This window comes from Hippopotamus amphibius, chromosome 1 (genome assembly GCF_030028045.1).
Source record: "Hippopotamus amphibius kiboko isolate mHipAmp2 chromosome 1, mHipAmp2.hap2, whole genome shotgun sequence".
Classification (NCBI taxonomy): domain Eukaryota; kingdom Metazoa; phylum Chordata; class Mammalia; order Artiodactyla; family Hippopotamidae; genus Hippopotamus; species Hippopotamus amphibius.
This window is the reverse complement of record NC_080186.1, coordinates 43,495,121-43,512,246: the sequence shown is the minus strand read 5'-3', so window position 1 is coordinate 43,512,246 and position 17,126 is coordinate 43,495,121. Positions and strand designations below refer to the sequence as shown.

The window sequence follows — 17,126 nt, the reverse complement described above, 5'->3', positions numbered from 1 at the left end:
CAATAAATAAATAAATTTATAAAAAAACAAAACATGTATTCACACAAAAACCTATCCATGAATGCTCATAGCAGCATTATTCATAACACCAAGAGATGAAAACAACCCAAAGACCTATCAACTGATAAGTGGAGAAATAAAATGTGGTATTATACATTGACAAAAAAAAATATTGACAATATATAATAAAAATACAATATTATATGATAATTAAAGTGGATAAAGTACTGCCATATGCTACAACATAGATGAATCTTGAAAATACGGTAACTGAAAGAGGCAGACACAAAAAGCTACAGATAACATGACTCCATTTATATGAAATGTCCAAAATAGGCACAGAAACAGAAAGTAAATTAGTGGGTTGCCAGCAGCTGGGAGGAACTGGAGGGAAATGGGGAATAACTGCTAACAGATAAAAGATTTCTCTTTGAGGTGAAAAATGTTCTGGAATTAGATAGTGGTGATGATTGCAAGACTTTGTAAAAATATAAAAACCACTGAACTAAAACAAAAACAAAAAACCACTGAACTATACACCAAAAGGGTGAATTTTATGGTATATATGTGAATTACATTTCAATTTTGGAAAAAAAAAAAAAAAAAAAAGGAAGTGTCGAAGAATGATGGGGACCTGTCAAAAGGACAAAGAAATCAGCTCGAAGGAGCTTCCACAGACCAAATCAGAGACAATTTGAGCATCAAAATAAATAATGGTAGCAATAGAGTATAACCCACTGGATAAAAATGAAAGCCATGAGTCTTCAGAACATAAATAAATGAATTCCAAGTGTGATGAGGAATGGGATATTTACACAGTTTCAAAGTTCCTCTCCACAAAAATACTTACCAATTACAAAAAAAAAAAAAGTAACTTCAGGGACAAATCCAGGCAGATGCCACCTTACACAAGTGATCAAAGTGAACATCATCAGTAATAGGACAAACAAAAATCCATGCTTCCTGACAGACTGCAATGAAAAGGACACAGCAATGTCCATACTAGGGGAGGCTGTGAGAGGGCTAGAGGGCGGTGGGGACAGGAGGTATATAGAAACTCCCTGTACTTTCTGCTCAGTTTTTCTCTGAACCTAAAACTTCAGTAAAGTTTACTGAAGAGAGATCAAGATGGTAGAGTAGGAGAATAGTTAAACTCACCTCCCCGAAAAAAACACATCAAAAACACTCTTACAGAGCTTCCTAGGTGGCGCAGTGGTTAAGAATCCACCTGCCGATGCAGGGGATGGGTTCAATCCCTGCTCCAGGAAGATCCCACATGCCGCGGAGCAACTAAGCCCGTGCACCACAACTACTGAGCTTGTGCTTTAGAGCCCATGAGCCACAACTATTGAGCCCACATGCCGCAACTACTGAAGCCCACGTGTCTAGAGCCTGTGCTCTGCAACAAGAGAAGCCACAGCAAGGAGGAGCCTGGGCACCGCAAAGAAGAGTAGCCCCCTCTCATCTCAACTAGAGAAAGCCTGTGTGCAGCAAGTGTGCAGCAACGAAGACCCAACACAGCCAATAAATAAATAAATTAAATAATTAAAAATATATATATCTTACATGTGCAATAATTCTCACTTAAAAACTGGAGACTGGCAGAAAGACTCTTGGCGGTAAGAAAGATCCACGTGGAATCAGGCAGGAAGGGAAGAAAAGTGATCAGGTCAGCACCTGTGCCCCTGGGAGGGGACTCAGAAGAGGAGGGGGATTTCATGGGTGGAGAACCTTCCTGGGGAGTGAGTAGTTTGAGCCACAAATTGGGACCCCCCAGTCATGGGGTCCAACACCAGGAAGACAAGTTCCCTTGGCCGGTTGGAGAGCTGGTAGGACTAACAGGAGGGCTCCTCCCAAGGAGGAGCGCACGCACCCTTGTTCACTCCCAAAACGGAGTGGGGAGGGTGGATTGAAACCGCATGGAGCACTGGCCGGTTTCCCAACTAAATGCAACATGTGACTCTAAACTCGGTCCTCTTGACATAAAGGACATTTTTTGCACATCTGGCAAAACCTGAGTAAGGTCTGATAATTAGATGGTGGTAATGCATCAATGTTCATTCCCTGATGTGATGGTTGTATTGTGGTTATGTAGGGGAATGTCCTTTTTTGTAGGAAACACAGTTTCAAAGGTGGTAGGGGATGCAGCTAGCAACTTATTCTCAAATGATGCAGAGAAAAAAACTTCTCTGAACTATACTTGCAAATTTTCTATAAACTTGAAATAGTTTTTTAAAAACTTTAAATGTACTAAAACTGTCATATTTTTAATTTCCAGGGCACTTTCTTTTTCTGATCCTTTTTATGACATCTTGAACTTATTTCATGGATATAATTTCTTTTCTTACCTAATTACCTATAATTCGGTCCGGCTTTTTTTCTTTTTCCCCAAACCTCCTTCAGTTTTCCGTATTATTTCCTCCAAATTCCTGTTTTGTGCTTTGATCTGCTTTCCCCAAATGCCTAACACTGAACAAATGAAGTACTAAAAGCTAAATGGAAGCTCTGCATGTGTGGCTTCTCAACTGGGAGGCTTCCACTGCATGGCAACTGGGTGGGAACACAGCTATTTCATTGGGAGACCTCCAAATGTCAGTATACGTAGGTCTTTTCTTTGGACTTCAGAGACGAGTCACATAATCTCCTGTAAGCGGGTACAGAGATGTAATACCAGAGATGTAATCAACATCTGAAGGAGGAGTAGAGGAAGGGGTGAGGGGAAGGCTCTCACTTTATAGGATTTCCCTTTATCCTCCTGCTTTTACTTTGGTACCTCATCCCTTGGTCTCTGTTATGTGTAATGTCCCCAAGTATTGATCCTCTTTAGTTTCATCTTCCAAGAAAAACCTGTGGTCTCCTGAGGACATGGGAGAGGAGCAGTCTTCTGACTGTATAAGTTGGGCCTCTCCAAGGATTTAAATCTTATGTGAGGATTCTTTACCTGCCTTAGAGAAGCATCCATCTCTTATTCAAAATAGAAGTCACTAAATATCACATATGTACAGCTGACCCTTGAACAACATGGGTTTGAACTGCGCAGGCCTATCTACATACGGATTTTTTCAACAGCAAATATTACAGTACTACACGGTCCATGGTTGGTTGAATCCACGGATGCAGAACCTCGGATATGGAAGAACCATGTATATGGAGGGCTAATCATAAGTTACATGCAGCTTTTCCACTGTGCAGAGAGTCAGCGCCCCTAACCTGCATGTTGTTCAAGGGTCAATGGTACATCTCAAAGAGGAATAATGTTATTACTTAATTCATTACAGTTTCTTCCTGAGGACCTTTTCTTTTTTACTCTATTGACCAGAGTCCTTTTAGACACTGTCTTGAATCCCAGTCTTAAGAGTCTGACTTTTACAGCACTTTTCTAACTGCTCCTTGTATGTCTCCTTCACTGTTACTTCCTCTTTATGCCATATACTAATTACAATGAACATGTGTGCATCCATGCATAAGACATTACTGAGCATCTGCTACATCCCATGCACTGTCTTAGTCATTAGGGTACAATGACAAATAAGGCAATGTCCTTGAGGTGCCCAATGTTTCACAGAAGATAGATGAGTAAACTGAAAATATGAAACACTGTGGTATGCACTAATTGAAATAGGCACTGGGTACTAAGGAGCCAAAGAAGAAGTCAATCCAAATCAGATTGAGGCAGGGGTATATTACTTGGGGTAGAGTGGGCTACTGCAACAAATACTCCAATAATTTATTATTGCTGACTAATTATTATTGACAGTCTTTGCAGTGGGTTGAAAACTTCCTAAAGAGGAGATGCCTGAAGAATAAATAAGATTTTGCCAGATGAAGGCAGACAAAGGCACTCCCTTCTCACACTCACATGTGAGAAATCTAGGGGACAAGAAATACCTTGCCAACTACAAGCCCAGAAGTTTTGGTGAGGAAGGTACTACTGCTAAGTGCCTTAGGAACTCAGTCTCTTGCCACACTGTCAGACCTAGGCCTCTCTCCTCAAAGCAAAATCAGAGAACTCAGCCAGAGTATGCAACACTCCATGAGTGAATGGCATAATTAGTTCCTGAAATCAATCTCACCCACATACCCTTCCCCCCTACCACCAATTACTACCCTTTAAATAATCATAAGACTTGAAAGAAAGCAAAGAACATCTCTAGTCAGGAAAAAAAGTCAATGATTAAGGAGTCTTGCTCTACAAGAATTAATAAAATACTTCCAATTTTCTGCTGGAAATGACTGCTCTTCACAACTAGTCTAAACGTACAAAATAAAATAACTGAATCTGTATTTCTGATTCCTCACCCCAAAATAAGATTTCATTATTTAGCATGATTGACTAACAAATATTAATGACATTAATTGGGTAGATATACCACTATATTCTCTAAACAATATTGCTCAAGTCCATGTTCTTTTTCATGCTGAAATTACCTTTCTGTGCTCAAGGTAGAAGTTGACTCTAAAAGGGAGAAGCCAAGCACTGGTAGAGAAATTAGCATTTTAACATAATTCAACAGGAATTTAAAATATCATTTTTTTCTGGACTTAAGTCAAATCTTTTTTTTAAAAAGAAAAATATTCCTGGGTCTTCCTTGTTGGAGCAGTGGTTAAGAATCCACCTGCCAGTGCCGGGGACACGGGATCGATCCCTGGTCCAGGAAGATCCCACATGCCGCGGAGCAACTAACCCTGTGTGCCACAACTGCTAAGCCTGCGCTCTAGAGCCCACGAGCCACAACTACTGAGCCCAGCCTCTGCAACTACTGAAGCCCACATGCCTAGAGCCCTTGCTCCACAAGAAGAGAAGCCACTACACTGAGAAGCCCCCACACCACAAGGAAGAGCAGCCCCCACTTGCCACAACTAGAGAGAAATCTAGCGCGCAGCAATGAAGACCCAATGCAGCCCAAAAAACCAAAAATAAATAAATAAATAATATTAAAAATAAATAAATAAATAAACAAACAAACAATATCCCTGATTTAATAAGAGAGAATGTTATAAATGAAGCAAGCAGCATACATATACGTGAGCATTATTTTCTACAGATATACCGGTTTTCCCAAGTTCCACCTCTCTTAAGAGAAAGAAGATCACTGGTTTTCTTACCTTTTATCCCTTACACACGTGATAAGGAACAGACTTCTCTGTGCTTACTCATGATGTTTGCTGCACCACCAGCCAGTTCTGCTGTTTCAGTACGCTCCGTTTGATTCTAAAGAAAAAACACATTTCTCATTACATTTGCTAAAGCAATAAGCCTGGATTTTCTTCATATCAACTATCATAGCCAGACAAATAAAAGCTATGAGACTTAAATAATAAATTACAATTATATCTTCAGATTCAAAGACCTGGCCAGCACGGAATGCAGCAGCAGACACATTATACTGTCTAAAAAGGCCCAAAGTTAAATGTTTCAATGAACAGTCAAGAATTTCTGCACACTTCTTATTTTCAATGAGTAATACAAAGTAAAAGATCAGAGGCAGGCACTTTCTATCCAATGACTATGTTAATTCATAAAAATACTACTTATTTATATTTCAATAGGCCCTCTAAGAATCCAAAGCTAACAAAACTGTCGCTTCACAAGAATGTCCTCTGTTAGTGTGATTTTTTTTCTACACATACAGAAATCTTTAAACTGAGATTCAAAAGATTCCTGCTGAGACTTTTTATTGCTAAACAACTGTTTTTCCTCCAAATGGAGTCCCTTATAATTTCAGCCCTCCTCCACTGCTTAGAAGCAATGGATTAGCAGTTGAAACTAATCAGAATAAAACTAAGTATCTCATACTAGCTGTATAAAATATCTAACCTATAATCACAGCATTTTCAAAACAGGAGAGTATCTCAGACATGATCTAATAAACATCACAATTTTTTTTTAATTTTCTTTTATGTGGACCATTTTTAAAGTCTTTATTGAATTTGTTACAATATTGTTTCTATTTTATGTTTCGGGTTTTTTTGGCCGGGAGGCATGTGGGATCTTAGCTCCCCAACCAGGGATTGAACCTGCACCCCCTGCATTGGAAGGTGAAGTCCTAACCACTACACCACCAGGGAAATCCAAACATCACTTAATTTTAAAGATAAACTGAGGTACCAAAAAAAAAAAAAGTTTCCTGACATTATTACAAATGTAATTCTACTATCTGATGTGAAAATAATGTGCTCACTAAAACAATAAGCAAGAATTCTAAAAGGCTGGAAATCCAAGTTTTCAGAGAATAAAAAATATGGAATGAAAATCACTGATAAAAGATTTTCCTGTCTTGAGAACCTGAAAAAATACATACATGCTTTATACTCTGACTGAGAAGAGCTGTTGATGCTAAGAAACAGACATCTATCAAATAAAGGACTAAACTGTATCAGAAGTATGAAAAGGTTATTATGGGATAGAAGTTCCAAGGTCAAAATGAGAATAAAGCCAAAGTAATACCTCTAACACCTAGCTAAATAAAAAAATTTTTTAAACAAATAAACTATAAATTCAAAGTCAAACTCCGAGTATATGTGTCTATTTTAACCTGTGAGCCAAGTCCAATAAGATTATGTAACTGTCTCAGAAATTATGGGTCTTCCTTCTGGAATTAGATCCCTTTGACCTTCTAGCCTCAGCTGGCAGTCTCAAGCCTGGTTAAATCCAACTGTCTACCTACTCCATATATTCCCCTAAGCAGCTTAAATGTAGCTAAAGGAAAATCACAAAAGATGATGACTCCTCTCAACTTTACATTTATGTCTTCACAGTGCATCTTCCTTAGTTAAGCTACTTTCAACCCGGTACCTCATCTTCACCTTTTGATATGCCTGGAATCCCTCAATTCAAAGCTTTCACAATTCAATTCTACCAGAAAATAAACCTCTAGTCTCCTGCAGGACAAGGAGGAAAGTTACTTGACTACAAAAGACAAGGTAGAATACCTGCAAAATTAACCACTTGTAGCACAGACTTCCAACCAATCTCTTCAACACCACACCTCACCTATGCCTTTAGTGATCCCTCCAGCCTCCATATCACAAGACTCTTTAAGGTTCTGTGGGGGTACAGACTTGCTTCTCATCACATCTCCCTCTGCAGGCAAGCAACTTATAGAATCTTTGTCTTAAAAGCTTTCTTTACTTTTTCCCTTTTCTATAGCTTATTTTAAATTTTATTTTCTTAATTAAAAAATTTGGTACAATTTTTAAAGCTTACTTTCCATTTACAGTTATTACAAAGTATTGGCTATATTCCCTGTGTTGTACAACAATACATCCTTGAGCCTATCTTACACCCAATAGTATGTACCTCCCACTCCCCAACCCCTATATTGCCCCTGTCTCTCCCCAACCCCCTGCACTGGTAACTACTAGTTCATTCTCTGTATCTGTGAGTCTGCTTCTATTTTGTTATATTCTCTAGTTTGCTGTATTTCTGAGATTCCACACATAAGTGATATCATATAGTATTGGTATTTCTCTGTCTGACATTTCACTTAGCATAATGCCTTCCAAGTCCATCCATGTTGCTGTAAATGGCAAAAATTGTATATCTATACCACATCTTCATGCATTCATCTATTGATGGACACAGGTTCCTTCCATACCTTGGCGATTATAAATAACGCTGCTATGAACATTGGAGTGCATGTATCTTTTCAAATTAATGTTTCTGTTTTTTTCAAATATGTAACTAGAAGTGGAACTGCTGAGTAACATGGAATTTCTATTTTTAGTTCTCTGAGAACCCTCCATACTGTTTTCCACAGGGGTTACACCAATTTACATTCCTACCAACACTGTAGGAGGGTTCCTTTTTCTCCACACCCTCTCCAACACACATTATTTATGTTCTTTTCAGTGATAGCCATTCTGACAAGTGTAAGGTGATATAATATTATTGTTTTGATTTGCATCTCCCTGACAATCAGTGATGCTGAACATCTTCTTCATGTGCCTGTTGGCCATCTGTATTTCCACTTCGGAAAAATGTCTATTCAATTCTTCTGCCCATTTTTTAATCAGATTGTTTGTTTTTCTGATGTTGAGTTGTATGAGCTGTTTATCTTTTCTCCCATTTGGTATGCTGTCTTTTCATTTTGTTGATGGTTTCCCTTGCTGTACAAAAGCTTTTAAATTTAACTGGATCCCATTTGTTTACTTTTCTTTCCTTTACTTTAGGAGACAGATCCAAAAAAATACTGCTGTGATTTATGTCCAAGAGTGTTCTGCCTATGTTTTCCTCTAAGAGTTTTGTAGTACTCAGTCTTGCATTTAGGTCTTTAATCCATTTTAAGTTTATTTTTCTATATGGTGCTAGAGATATCATTATTATGATATCAAAATATCATTATTTTACATGTAGTTGTCCAGTTTTCCCAGTACCATTCATTGAAGAGACTGTCTTCTCCACTGTACATTCTTGCCTCCTTTGTCATAGAATAATTGACCATAAGTGCATGGGTTTATATCTGGGCTCTCCATCTTTTTGTTTTTTTAACTTTTTATTTATTTATTTATTTTGGCTGCATTGGGTCTTGGTTGCTGCACATGGGCTTTCTCTAGTTGTGGTGAGTAGAGGCTCCTCTTTGCTGTGGTGTGTCGGCTTCTCACTGCAGTGCTTCTCTCATTGCAGAGCATGGGCTCTAGGTGTGTGGGCTTCAGTAGTTGCAGCATGCGAGCTCAGTAGTTGTGGCATGCAGACCCTAGGGCATGAGGGCTTTAGTAGTTGCGGAGTGTAAGCTCAGTAGCTTACATGTTGGGGGCTCTAGGGCACATGGGCTTCAGTAGTTGTGGCTCAAAGGCTCTAGAGCACTGGCTCAGTAGTTGTAGTGCACAGGCTTAGTTGCTCCATGGCATGTGGATCTTCCCAGACCAGGGATCAAACCCATGTCCCCTGTACTGGCAGGCAGATTCTTAACCACTGCACCAACAGGGAAGTTCTTGGGCTCTCCATCTTGTTCCAATGATCTATAAGTCTGTTTCTGTGCCAGTGCCTACTGTTTGGATTACTGTAGCTTTGTAGTATATAGTCTGAAGTCAGGGAGGCTGCTTCCTCCAGCTCCATTCTTCTTTCTCAAGACTGTTTTGGCTATTCAGGGTGTTTTGTGTTTCCATACAAATTTTAAAATTATTTGTTCTAGTTCTGTGAAAAATGCCAATGGTATTTTGATAGGGATTGTACTAACTCTGTAGATTGCCTTGGGTGATATGATCATTGTAACAATACTGATTCTTCCAATCCCAGAACACAATACCTCTTTCCATCTGTTTATATTGCCTTCAATTTCTTTCATCAGCATCTTATAGTTTTCCAAGTACAGGTCTTTTGCCTCCTTAGGGAGGTTTATTCCTAGGTATTTTATTCTCTTTAATGTGATGCTAAATGGGATTGTTTCCTTAATTTCTCTTTCTGCTATTCCATTGTTAGTGTATAGAAACACAACAGATTTCTGTGAATTAATTTTGTATCCTGCAACTTTACCAAATTCATTGTTGAGCTTTAGTAGTTTTCTGGTCGTGTTTTTAGGATTTTCTGTGTATAATATCATGTCATCTGAAAACAGTGAGTTTTACCTCTTTCTTTCCATTTTCTATTCCTTTTATTTCTTTTTCTTCTCTGATTGCTGTAGATAGGACTTCCAAGACTGTGTTGAATAAGAGTGGTGAGACTGGGCATCCTCATCTTGTTCCGCATCTTAGAGGAAATGCTTTCAGCTTTTCACCATTCAGTATAACATTAGCTGTGGGTTTGTCATATATGGCCTTTTTATGTTGAGATATGTTCCCTCTATGCCTGTTTCATAAATGAGTGTTGAATTTTATCAAAAGATTTTTCTGCATCTATTGAGGTGATCATATGCTTTTTATTCTTCAATTTGTTAATGTGGTGTATTACACTGATTGATTTCTGGATATTGAAAAATCTTTGCATCATTGGGATAAATCTCACTTGATCATGGTGTATGATCCTTTTTTAAAAAAATTTATTTATTTATTTATTTATTTATTTATTTATTGGCTGCGTTGGGTCTTCGTTGCTGCACACAGGCTTTCTCTAGTTGCTGTGAGCAGGGGCTACTCTTCATTGTGGTGCGCAGGCTCCTCATTGTAGTGGCTTCTCTTGTTGCAGAGCACGGGCTCTAGGCATGTGGGCTTCGATAGCTGTGGCACACAGGCTCAACAGTTGTGGCTCATGGGCTCTAGAGCACAGGCTCAATAGTTGTGGCACACAGGCTTAGTTGCTCCATGACATGTGGAATCTTCCCAGCACAGGGCTCGAACCCATGTTCCCTGCATTGGCAGGTGGATTCTTAACCACTGTGCCACCTAGGAAGCCCTGTTGAGGATTTTTGCATCTATGTTCATCATAGTGATACTGGCCTGTAATCTGTGTGTGTGTGTGTGATATCTTTGTCTGGTTTTGGTATCAGGGTGATGGTGGCCTCATAGAATGACTTTGCAAGTGTTCCTTCCTCTGCAACTTTTTGGAATAGTTTCAGAAGGACAGGTGTTAACTCTTCTCTAAATGTTTGGTAGAATTACCTGTGAAGCCATCTGGTCCTGGTTGTTTATTGGGAGTTTTTAAATTACTGATTCAATTTCAGTACTTGCAATTGGTCTGTCCATATTTTCTATTTCTTCCTGGTTCAGTCTTGGGAGACTGTACCTTTCTAAAAATTTGCCCATTTCTTCTAGGTTATCCATTTTATTGGCATATAGTTGTTCATAGTAGTCTCTTATGATCCTTTGTATTTCTATGGTGTCAGTTGTAACTTCTTTTTCATTTCTAATTTTATTGATTTGGGCCCTCTCCCTTTCTTTTTCTTGCTGAGTCTGGCTAAAGGTTTATCAATTTTGTTTATCTTCTCAAAGAACCAACTTTTAGTTTCATTGATCTTTTCTACTGTTTTCTTAGTCTTCATTTCATTTATTTCTGTTCTGATCTTGATGATTTCTTTCCTCTACTAACTTTGGATTTTGTTTATTCTTTCTCTAGTTGCTTTAGGTGTAATATTATGTCATTTATTTGAGGGTTTTTTCTTGTTTCCTGAGGTAAGTTTGTACAACAAGCTTCCCTCTTAGAACTGCTTTTGCTGCATCCCATAGGTTTTGGATCATTGTGTTTTCATCTGCCCCTAGGTATTTTTTGATTTCCTCTTTGATTTCTTCAGTGATCCATCAGTTGTTTAGTAGCATATTTTTTAGCCTCCATGTGTTTGTATGTTTTACAATTTTTTTCTTGTAGTTAATTTCTAGTCTCAGAGCATTGTGGTTGGAAAAGGTGCTTGACATGATTTCAATTCTCTTAAGTTTACCAAGGTTTGTTTCATGGCCTAGCATGTGATCTATCCTACAGAATGTTCCATGTTCACTTGAAAAGAATGTGTATTCTGCTACTTTCAGATGGAATGCTCTATACATATCAATTAACTCCATTTGGTCTAATGTGTCATTTAAGGCCATGTTTCCCTATTGGTTTTCTGTCTGGATGATCTGTCCACTGATGTAAGTGGGGTGTTAAAGTCCCCCACTATTATTCTCTTACTGTCAATTTCTCCTTTTACGTCTGTTAATATTTCCCTTATATATTGAGGTGCTCCTATTTTGGGTACATATATATTTACAATTGATATATCTTCTTCTTGGATTGATCTCTTGAACATTATGCAGTGTCCTTCTTTGTCTCTTGTAACAGTCTTCATTTTAAAGTCTCTTTTCTCTGATGTAAGTATTGCTACTCCATCTTTCTGTTATTTCCATTGGCGTGGAATACCTTTTTCCATCCCCTCACTCTCACTTTCAGTCTGTATGGGTCTTTAGATCTGAAGGGAATCTCTTGTAGGCAGCATATACATGGGTCCTGTTTTTGTATCCATTCAGCCAGTCTATGTCTTTTTTTTTTGGCTGCACTGGGTCTTTATTGCTGTGTATGGGCTTTCTCTAGTGGCAGCAAGTGGGGACTACTCTTCATTGAGGTGCATGGGCTTCTTATTGCTGTGGCTTTTCTTGTTGCAGAGCACAGGCTCTAGACACATGGGCTTCAGTAGTTGTGGCACATGGGCTCAGTAGTTGTGGCTCGAGAGCTCTAGAGCACAGGCTCAGTAGTTGTGGCACATGGGCTTAGCTGCTCCATGGCATGTGGGATCTTCCCAGACCAGGGCTCAAACCTGTGTCCCCTGCACTGGCAGGTGGATTCTTAACCACTGAGCCACCAGGGAAGTCCCAGTCTATGTCTTTTGGTTGGAGCATTTAATCTGTTTACATTTAAAGTAATTACTGATATTTATGTTCTTGTTGCCACTTTATTCATTGTTTTGGATTCATTTTTTTAATTTGTTCCCTTTCTTCTTCTCTTGTGATCTGGTCTTATCTTTAGTGTTATGTTTGAATTCCTTTTTCTTTTTTATGTGTGTCTCTATTATAGATTTTTAGTTTACGGTTACCATGATGTTTTTGTATAGGAGACTACATATACATGCTTGTTTTAAGTTGCTTATCTCTTAATTTCAAATGCATTTTAAAAACCGTGCATTTGTATTCTCCCTTCACAATTAGTTTTTGATATCACGTTTTACATCTATTTGATTTGTGTATACCTTTTTATTGTGGATACAGATGATTTTACTACTTTTGTCTTTTAACCTCCCAACTAGCTTTGTGTGTGGATAATATATTAACCTTTACTGTATGTTTGCCTTTACTGGTGAGCGTTTTCATTTCATAATTTTATTGTTTCTAGTTGTGGCCTTTTTTTTTTTGCCTAAAAAAGTCTCTTTAACATTTGTTGTAAAGCTGGTTTGGTGGTGCTGAACTCTTTTGGCTTTTGCTTTTCTGTAAAGCTTTTGATCTCCCCAGGTAGAGTATTATTGATTTTAAGTTTTTCTCTTTCATCACTTTGAATATATCATGCTACTCCTTTCTGGCCTACAGGGTTTCTGCTGAAACTGATAGCCTTATTAGGAGTTCCCTTGTATGTTATTTGTTGCTTTTCCCTTGCTGCTTTTAATATTCCCTCTTTATCTTTAATTTTTGTAATTTTAGTTACAATGTGTCTTGGTGTATTCTTCTTTGGATTCATCTTTTATGGGACCCTGTGCTTCTTGGACTTGGATGACTGTTTCCTTTCCCAGGTTAGGGAAGTTTTCAGCTACTATATTTTCAAATATGTTCTCGGGCTTTTTCTCTCTCTCTGTTCCTCTTTCTGGGACCCTATAATGCAATAAAGTCAGTGGACTTTTGGCATCATGGGACTGCTTTTTGGAAGGAACAAAAGAAATTCAGTAAATGGATACATATACAGCATAAAAAGCAGTATAAAATGCCTTAAATACAAGTTCAAGATACACAGAAAAAAAGAATTCCTTCAATATTCTGTTCAATGTCACCTCCGAAAGTGAAATTAACAATTAATCACTTAATTCTTTATGTCCTCAAAATACATTTATATCAATAACACTTTTCACATTACATGGTAATTTTTTCTTTTATAAATCTGTTGCACGCCACTAAACAATAAGCCACTCAAGGCAGGAAATCCTTTTCATTCATCTTTTATGCCAATACCTCAGCAGAGTGCTTGTCGTATAGTAGGTATTAAAAATATGTGGGATGATTTAACCAAGTATAGCATATAACACACTCCCATTACAAGGATTCCAAACAAATAGCTCCTAATTTTATCCCTCTCCTTCTATTTCTACTACAACTGCCTTAGTTTAGGCCCTCATTTGTTCTCTCCCAGATTGGTTCAATAGTTTCCAAACTAACGTCACTGTCTCCTTTTGTCTAGAAAAAAATATCCTTTCATAGTCTTACCAAAACAGCTATCTAAAAGAAAATCAGATTTTATTATTCTTCTGCTTAAAAATCCTTAAATAGCTCCCTATCTCACCTATTTAACGGACATATCTCTGAATGTCACAATGATGGGTCTTCATTTGCTACCACATACACTACGCAGGTTGACTGTGCTTTCCTACCTAACTGAATGGATCCCCTTCCTTCTCTCCCCCAAGAATAAGTGTACATTTTTGGTAGTGTAGATTGTGTAGGTTTTTGCTATGCCCTCTTTAACCCAGGGCATAGCACATAGTGCTCAACAAATGTCTTATGAAGAAGTTAATCAAATGAAACTGATAAAGTTCATACTTAAGTAATCAATCTCATGATGAAGATTTCTTCCTCCCTAAGAAATATTTGTGAATGTGTGTGTATTGTAGGAGAGAGGGACAGTAAGCAAATACAAGAGAGAAACAAAAAAAAACAGAAATTTTCTAGTAGGAAAGAGAAAAAGTGACAAGGATTTAAATAATTGGGAAATAGTATCATTATTATACAAACATAGGCCCTTTAATGTAATAATTACCCTTCCAGGGATTTATCTTAAGTAAATAATTAGATAAATAGAAAAGATGTAAAATAAGTTTTAGATTGATGATTAAAATGATAAATAGTGAGAAAAATCTAAATGTCAAGTAGGAGTATCAATTTACAAAATGGTACAAATGGTAAGACTCCATATTTGTGGAAAAACTTAAAAGTCTTTAAAAATATATACACTAAAATATAATAGAGAGTCTCAATAGTGTTTGGCTGGTTTACATTGTATTCAAGCTTATCCACAGTCCTCATTTTTCTTAGGATGAATGTATATTTTTGTTTAAAAAAGGAAAGAGAACTGAGCATCCATGAATTTCAATTAATAAAAACCCAATTTTTACTTTCAAATATGAAAACTGAAAAAGGAAGGAAATAGAAAAGACAAGTATTTTAAAAGATCATGAGATTATGTCCCTGGGATGTACAACAGATGATTAAAATTTTAATTATAATAAGGGGAAGTGAAAGAAGTATCATCTAAAATTAAGAAATCAAGACATTTTTTTAAAATAAACCTATAGGAAAAAAATGACAAGAATAAAGATGATATTTAAAATATATAATACAAGCAATTTACAAGAATCTCCAATGTGGGCTTGTTTACAACAGAAGAGATTTATTAAGGTAATAATTTCCAAAATCCTGGCCATAGGTTTAAAAAAAGAAAAAGAATAAACTAGAAAATATTTTTCTGTTAAATAATGTTTCCTGTCATGTCTCTGATTAATATTATTCACCACAGAACAAATCCAGTATCTGCTTAGTAACTAAACTTCTTAACAGCATTTCTTTCAAGAAGTATGACACAGAGTTAAACTCAATATATACAAAATTACATTCAAAATCCCAGAGTCCTCTTTCTTGGTTTCCTATCCTTGTAGGTGTGGCAGATTATATTTCCAAAGATGGGGAATTGCTGCAGTATCTCCCATCCCACATGATCTTCTTACAAGAGTGGTAAACTCTATGCCCCCTTCCTCTAAACCTGGACAAACCTTCATGACTTCAACTAATAGAGCAAAACAGGAGGGACACAACTTCTAAAACTAGGTCATAAAAGGTAATAGTTTCTGCCTGTTTCTCCTGGGATCATCAATCTTTGAATCCAGTAATTATGCCAGAGAGACCACAGGGAAGGGCCACATGTAGGTGATTTGGCCTATGAATCTTCACATATGTAAATAAGCAAATCTCAAGATGACCCTAGCCCCAGCCACTGTCTGACTACAGCTTGATGACTTTAAGAGAGAACCACTTAGCTAGTCCAGTCAATCCCTAGAACTACAAGAGAATTAAATTGTTGTAAGCCACTATGTTTTGGTGTAAATTATTACATAACAATAGATATATGTAACAGTACATTAGTAATTTGATACTCTTGAACCCAATCTTATATAAATATTCTAGAAAAAAGGGTAAGAACCATAAGAAGAACAGGCAAAAAAGAAGATCCCTGACAGCAGCTTCTCCTCTATTGACTTACTTCCCTCCAGTTCCAAATTTACATATTCTAGTCAATAAAACAGCCTCTGGCCTTGTTAGACTACAGTTTAGAAAACGTCTTATTATTCAAACAAGAAGCTAGGTAAGGGAGGGGGTCTTACCTCCTTCTCTAGAAACTTACCAAAGTTTTCTTCCAAACATATAGTATTCTACTAATAAGAAAAGAGTTTCGGTAAATGCATTTCTTCATCTCTAATTTTCTAGTGCCAATTTAGTACTCCTTATAGACTGGCACCCTGGGAATTCATCCATCTATCTAGCCAGTTCCTTAATTAGTCTATGCATCATAATTCACCTGGCTCACCAATCCTAAAACTTAAGTGCCATTCTAGATACTACCTCTCCTTCTCCCCCACGTCTACATTCACTCTAACACTAAGTATTGCCAATCTTGCCTTTTAAATTTCTCATACCCATCCACTACTTTATACTCCCAGGCCATATACCACACCATTGACATCTTTCTGTTGCCCAGATTTTTGCAAGAAACCTAACTAGTCTCCCTGCCCCCCATTTTGTGTCCATCTAGCCTAGTCTCTACCCAAATAAAAAAAAAATCTGATTATATTATTTTCATACTTAACACCATTCAATGGTATTCTATTGACCTTAGGATAAAGTCCATCATACCTCTATAACATAGCTTTGTTGAATTTGGTTTCTGCTTACCTCTCTGGTATGAAACCTTCTCTTTATTCTCAAGTTCTTGCTCTATGCACTGATCATCCTGATTAACTGAACTTCCAATTCTCATTATTGCTCACCTCCATTCCTCAAAACAGGCCTTCTTACTGATATATGCTACAATATGGATGAACTTTGAAAACATTATGCTAAATGAAAGAAGCCAGTCACAAAAGACCACATATTGTATGGTTCTATTTATATGAAATGTCCAGAATAGGCAAATCCTTAGAGACAGAAAGCAGATTAGTGGTTGCCAGGGGCCAGGGAGAGGAGACAATAGGGAGTGAGTGCTAATGGATATGTGTTTCTTTTTGGGGTGATAAAAATGTTCTCAAATTAGGCAGTGGTGATGGTTGCACAACTCTGTGAATATACTTGAATACCACTGAATGTGTACTTTAAAAGATAGAATTTTATGATACGTAAGTTATATCTCAATAAAACTCTTAGGACACCTGATTCACTTTGGTGTACCTCAAAAGCTGGTACAAGAGTGTAAAGCAATTATATTCCAATAGAGAGCTTAAAAAAAAAACTATTAGGAAAAAATAGGCCTTCACACA

General features: G+C 37.3%; 1 protein-coding gene across 7 annotated transcripts in view; it reads right to left on the bottom strand.

Annotated features, from left to right (window-relative positions):
* The window catches only part of ZFYVE9 (zinc finger FYVE-type containing 9), a 193,486-nt gene that overhangs the window by 134,883 nt on the left and 41,477 nt on the right, over nt 1-17,126 (bottom strand). For all 7 annotated transcript variants that reach the window (XR_009049626.1, XR_009049625.1, XR_009049627.1 and 4 more), the window contains exon 2: nt 5,107-5,212. The gene's annotated coding sequence lies outside the window, so the exon portion shown is untranslated. The remainder of the gene's footprint in view (nt 1-5,106; nt 5,213-17,126) is intronic.